At 51.6% G+C, this 6,577-nt stretch overlaps 1 pseudogene; it reads right to left on the bottom strand.

The window, feature by feature from the left end:
• Positions 1-3,677: 3,677 nt before the first annotated feature.
• Positions 3,678-6,289, bottom strand: LOC144118717 (uncharacterized; annotated as a pseudogene).
• Between the last annotated feature and the right edge of the window lie 288 nt (positions 6,290-6,577).

Genomic DNA, 6,577 nt, shown 5'->3' with positions numbered 1-6,577 from the left:
CCGGCTCCCGGCCGCGGCTTGATGCAGTTTCGGAGTAACGGTCGGGGGGGATTTACGATTGGAGCTACGCTTGTCGTGCGCTGATTGCCAGCCTTTAGCACCATCCCAGGAGCGTCTGCTAATTTTCAAAGATATTCTTATCTACTACAGAGTTACCGGGCGCGTTTACGCTCCGCCGGCTCCCACCCTAACCTTAACCCAGGCCTCCCTCTGTCGCCGACTCCAGAACAGAACTGCTCCCTACCCTATTCTCCTTCATGCCCGCTACCCCGATCAATTCCTTTCTTCTTGTAAGCTCTGCGGGAAACCGGGAGACTTCCTTCATGTCCTCCTCACATGCCCTGCCTTCCCACACCCTTCATCCCCCACCACGGCGGAGTCATACTGGGAGACTCTCCTGGCCAGCTCCGCTGCTGCTGACCAGCGCCGCATAATTACCGACGCCCTGAAGCGGATAGCCCTCCAAGGGCTGTCCTTTTCCCTGTAAGGACAGCCCCCATAGGGTTGCCTCGTTCGACGTTAGCGGGATTGCCCCCCTCTGTATTTGGCAATAAATGTTTCCACCACCACCTCCGGAGCAGTAGCAGAGGGCCCTAACCACTAAGCCACCGCGGCGGGTAAACAACAACAGCCACGGCACCACCATCTCATCTCACACCTGATTTAATATCTCCTGCGAGTCCTTGGACCTAAGATATAAAACTTATTTTTGGAATATAGCAGAGTGCTTAGCTTCAAACACTCTGGCACGGGCCGGCCCGGTTTTGTACTGCCTCCGGGATCGGCCCGGAGCATATTAGCGCGCGCCTTTTCTTTCTATATTTGCTCTCCTATCTTTTAACTCTCCTACTTCCAGCACGCGGCATTGCGCGTGGCTCGGCTTGAACCAGTAGGCAGGCGCGTGCACTTTCCTTTTCATTTTCATATCAGCAACAGCAGCAGCAGCAAGACCCACAAGCTCGTTCCGCCCGACCAAAAAAAAAGAAAGAACCGTAGTCTCAAGTTATATGCCTTTCCTTCCCTCAAAATCAATACACGTTATCTTTTATTCCTTCTCTTACGGCGCGGTTCGGGCGTACAATTATATATGTGACAGTTACTGCGTCATTTCCTTAAAAAAAGGGAAGGAGCAACAAAATATGTGGCAACACCTGAATGCGATCACTTATTCAAACTTCTCTGTTGCGCCAAAAGTCTTTCAAGCATTTCTTATCCTGCTGTGGACTACTTTGATTACCGCTCACAGAGCTATCATACGGTGGCAACGAATGGTGGCTGTGGTGGAAACATTTTACTAATGGGAGGCAAACACCCTATCATCGCAGGAGGCAACCCATAGACGGCTGCCCTTACAGGGCACAAAGCGCAATTGCAGTGGACACAATTGCGCTGTGAGGTGGCGCGGATATTGTTATATTTTTCGGGGGGAAGAGGGGGGGGGGGCAAAAAATGGCGCATAATCTGTCTTGAATCTCGGCGGACACCTGAACACCACCGTTAGGGAAGTGATAAAGAGGAACTGAACGAAGAAAGAGTTGCCGTAATGGAGGGCTCTAGAATAATTTCGACCACCTTGGGACCTTTAACGTGCGCTGACATCGCAGAGCACACGGCCGCCTTTGCGTTTTGCCTCCATTGAAACATGGGCGCCGCGATCGGGTTCGCACTCGCGTACTCCGCATCAGCAGCCCAGCGCCCTAACCACTGAGCTACCGCGGATGGTTGGCGGGGGCCTCCAGCAACAAACTGAGGTAGTTATGCACCTTTCCTTTTCATAGAACCAACGGAAAGTTTAGACTGAAACCCCGCCGCGGTGGCTCAGTGGTTAGGGCGCTCGACTACTGATCCGGAGTTCCCGGGTTCGAAGCCGACCGCGGCGGCTGAGTTTTTATGGAGGAAAAACGCTAAGGCGCCCGTGTGCTGTGCGATGTCAGTGCACGTTAAAGATCCCAAGGTGGTCAAAATTATTCCGGAGCCCTCCACTACGGCACCTCTTCTACCTTTCTTCCTTCACACCCTCCTTTATCCCTTCCCTTACGGCGCGGTTCAGGTGTCCAACGATATATGAGACAGATACTGCGCCATTTCCTTTCCCCAAAAAAACAATTATTATTATTATTAATGAGACAGCACTGGGAACTAGATTATTTGCTTCGTGCAAGCGGATTCTGGAGTCCCTGAAGTGTGCCGGGATCGCAGTCGAACGAAAGACCGCAAGCGAAGGTCGAGCATGCATGTCAGCTGAAATGCGCCCGTGAGACAGCCAACCGGACAGTCGCTGTGAAACGTCAATATGGGCCTGCCGCTCCAGACTTCTCGGCCGATAACGCCAATCACCTTTTTCTGATTAATGCGGCAAGCCGGTAAGCTTATAGTTCGGCGCCAGTCGAATGCACCACCCGCTCCTGTCTGCCAGCATTAAAGCGCTTGCCGGAAGTGGTTACAAAAAGTTTAGTTGACGTTGACAACGGGAACGAGCAGCAACGACATACCAGAAAGACGGAAGTACAGAACAGTGATAATTGAACAGTACGTACCCGTCACATCAAAGAACACGACGAAATCACACAACTCAGAATGGGTCTATATATATGCCAGTCGGAAGTCATGAAATTATATACATAGAGCGCATTGAAGAGAGCAGTGATAAACGTGAAAGTATACACAGCGAATTCATAATAGGAATGAATACATATATTGTGATTGACAGCAAAAGTGTATATAATGCGTTTAGGTTAATACATACAGACAATAAATGTGAATGGCCATCTTGTTGACTTATACTGTGTGATGATTGGAAAAAAAATTATTTACATATGTACACATGCCAAGGTTAGCGGGCACATTTACATTTAAGACGCTAATCATGTATGGCGAGCCAATTGAAGAGATACCATAAGCATCTTTGAGCAACTAACAAGAATTGCTTGCGAGTGATTTAAGACGGGTTAGCGTACCTATTCACAGAAGAGTGAAACAGCACTAATCTGACACAAAAAAGACCTTAGCGCCAGTTTGATCTAAAGACCAGAACAAGACTATCGTTGTTAACAGAAATGAATGGGCACGACCACTGCCGGAGGAACTCTTCCTCTCTCTGGAAAAAGATTTCCTCTGACAAGAAATTCTTCAGCTCCCTTCGAAGACAGCCAAGTATTGGCCACACTGCGCTGTGTCGAAAGCCACCAGCAACCGCGGTGCATCGATTGCGCCATAAACTAAAAATACCCGCATCAATTAACAGGTGAGAAAAACGGCCGCTGGGGAAGTGGCCGCGGGATACAAAGCTCGAAATGCTTTGTCCACGGAATCGCGCATGAACCGCGCGCCAAAATACACGCGCTACCACGCAGGTGAGGTTAGGGTTGCGGTTGGGAGAGAGAGAATCAACTTTATTGTGAGCCTGCAGTCGGTATGGCTACCTTAACACGGGTGCCGAGTTACCGCGACGCGGCCTGGACGTCGTCACGTCAGCGCCTTTAAGACTGCATCCGGGTACTACCCGAGGGTAGCGTAAGGCTTGCTCCCTCCCCCGCTGAGTTCCCCAGCCGCTGTTTATTGAGGGCCACCGCGACCTGCTAGACGGCCTGCAGTTGGGTGTCGTAGTCTCCACTCCGCGCTGTAGCTTCAAACTGCAGCGGGATCATTGCCATCGCACTGGCCTCACACGGATAATGTTAACAGTTCCACAGGATGTGGGCCGCAGTGGCCCGCTCCTTCGCCCATAATCTGCACACGTCACTCATATACACCTCTGGGCATATATGATTAGCAAGCACTGGAGTCAGTAACGAGCAGGTCTTTAATTGTCTGTAGATCACTGCCTCCGACCAGGTGAGAGTCGGGTGTGGGGGGCGGCATAGTCCTCCTTCGTAAACGATACCATTTCACAGCGTCGTTGTAGGTGGTCATGGGGTACTTGCTGATATCGAAGGGCTGCCACTCCGAGGGTCCGGCACTCATAGCCGCCGCGCGATTTGCCAGTCCTCGCGCGACAGCGTTGGCCGTCTCGTTGTGATGTGCGTTCCCTTTACACGAAACACTGGGACCCATATGGGCCGGGAACCACTTGATCGACACTGCACCATCACGCACCCTCGCCCCGCGAAAGACACGCGCCGCAACGCTGCACACATTGTTCCGAGCACAGTTCATAACTGCTGTCCGACAGTCACTTAACACCTTAGTACACTTGGGGTCCGCGATGGCCAGGGCTATCGCCACCTCTTCTGCCTGATGTGCTCTGCTGGACCGGAAGCTCGCAGCAGACTTGGTATTGCCCGTCGCAGCCGAAACTACTGCAGCCACGAAGGTACCGGGTTGGTCCTGATGTTCGGCCGCGTCTGCGTACACGGCACCGTGTCGTTGGCATGAATACTGATCAATGCTTTCGCTCTAGCCAACCTCCGCTCGTGGTTGTGCTCGGGGTTCATATTCCGGGGGAGAGGGCAGACAACCAGAAGGTGCGAACATCATCCGGTATTCGATCTTTGGGCTCCCGCTTGTCTTCTGTGTATAGTATACCCAGGTGTTGGAGAATATGACGACCCATCCGCGTTCCGGAGAGGCGTTCTATCTGAGCGATTCGTTGGGCTTCAGAAATTTTGTCCAAGGTGTTGTGGACACCAAGGGCCAGGAGTTTTTCAGTACTTGTACTCGGGAGAAATCCCAAAGCCGTCTTGTACGTCTTGCGGATCATGGCGTCCACCTTCTTCCGCTCGAACTGCCGCCAGTTATGGAAGGCAGCCACGTATGCGATATGGCTGATGACGAATGACTGTACGAGGGGGGTGAGACTTGCCTCTTTCATTCCTGCATGACGTGAGGAGATACGACGGATGAGATGTACCGCCGCAGCAGCCTTCGTCACTAACTTGTTCACCGTTGCCCCGTTGTTGACACGGTTGCGCTCCACCAGGAGACCCAAGACACGTATCTTGTCGACTTCGTGAATCACTTGGCCTCCCGCCGTGCACACTGTGATGGTAGTCGTTGACTGTGTTTCCCGTCGACCCTTAGGTGGAATGATGAGAAGTTCTGATTTTGATGGGGAACAGATGAGGCACGTCCCATCGAGTGGGTCTTCAATAACATTCACTGATTCCTGGAGTGTATCTTCGATGTCGCCGTCGCTAGCGCCCGTTACCCACAGGGTAACGTCATCGGCATAGATGGTATGCCGGGCGCCCTCCACGTGTTCGAGGCGGTTAGCGACACCAATCATGGCTATGTTTAAAAGCAATGGGGATATCACTGAGCCTTGTGGAGTGCCCACACTGCCAAGCTGCTTCTCTGGTAGTTGTAGATTGCCAGCGCATATCTGCGTGTACTAACCCGTGAGAAAGTCACGGATGTAGTCGTACGTTCGTTACCCCATGCTCAACTTGGAAACTTGTGCTATAATCGCAGAGTGTCGCATTTTGTCAAAGGCGCTCTGGAAATCGAGGCCCAGTATCGCCTTGTTGTTTCGGGTGTTCGTTACGTCCTCGATGAATTCATGTTTGAGAAGGAGCATTGCGTCTTGTGTACTCATATTCTCCCGGAACCCGATGATAGAGTTGGGGTAGAGTTCGGAGTCTTCTACATAACGTTGCCAGTAATTCATTAGAACGTGCTCCAGGACTTTTCCCACACACGAAGTGAGCGAGATCGATCGGAGATGCTCTATGCTGGGTGGCTTGCCTCGCTTCGGAATTAAGATAGTCTTAACCTTCTTCCATTGGCTTGGGAGTCGACCCTCTTGCCAGCACTTGTTGTAATGCGTGAGGGTTTCGATGGCATGATCGTTAAGATTCTTAAGGGCCTTGTTCGTTACGCGGCCGGGGCCCGCCGCCAACTTGCAATTGAGGGCTTGCAGGGCTGCTCGTACTTCCCAAACTTCAATGTCACGGTCTAGCACATCATTGTCTGTTCCGGCGTATTCCGGGTGCTTGTGTGTGGGGGGACACTGGTAGATACTGGCGTCCAAGCGCTTGCCAACTTCCCGTTCTCCCAGTTCTGTGATGGCTCTGTGTAGAGTTAGAGCAAGTGTGTTGTGGTGATAGCTCTTTGTATTAGTCTCGTCGAGTAAGTGCCAGAGCATACCCCACGTTCTGCCCTTGTATAGTTGCCCATCGGCCTCGCTACACACTTCGTGCCATTGCTGAGTGCATAACATTTTGCAGTGTGCCTCGATATGCTGGTTGAGAATCGCAATCTTCTTACGGAGACGTCTGTTTGAGTCTTGTGTTTTCCAGCACGCTTTAATGGTCCGCTTGACTTCAAGTAGGTGAGCAAGTCGACTATCCATCATATCGATACTGTCGTCCGTCTCAATCTCCTTAGTTACAGCTGAAGTAGCCTGTACGACGGCTTCTGCCCACTTCTCGATGTCGTCTATACCCATTTCCTCCGGGAAACAGCGGCAAAACTCGTTCCAGTCTGTAATACGATGTTTTCGCGTAGTGGTGATACCCTTGGCATCGATGAGTGGGACGACAACTTCAATGACGTAATGGTCGCTATCGTAATCGTCGCCCGTGTTCCACCATCAGGCTCCTCGTGAGGTTCCCTCAATCCTGATGAATGTGAGATCTGT

Source organism: Amblyomma americanum, chromosome 2 (genome assembly GCF_052857255.1).
Source record: "Amblyomma americanum isolate KBUSLIRL-KWMA chromosome 2, ASM5285725v1, whole genome shotgun sequence".
Lineage (NCBI taxonomy): Eukaryota > Metazoa > Arthropoda > Arachnida > Ixodida > Ixodidae > Amblyomma > Amblyomma americanum.
This window is presented reverse-complemented; position numbering and strand designations above follow the sequence as displayed.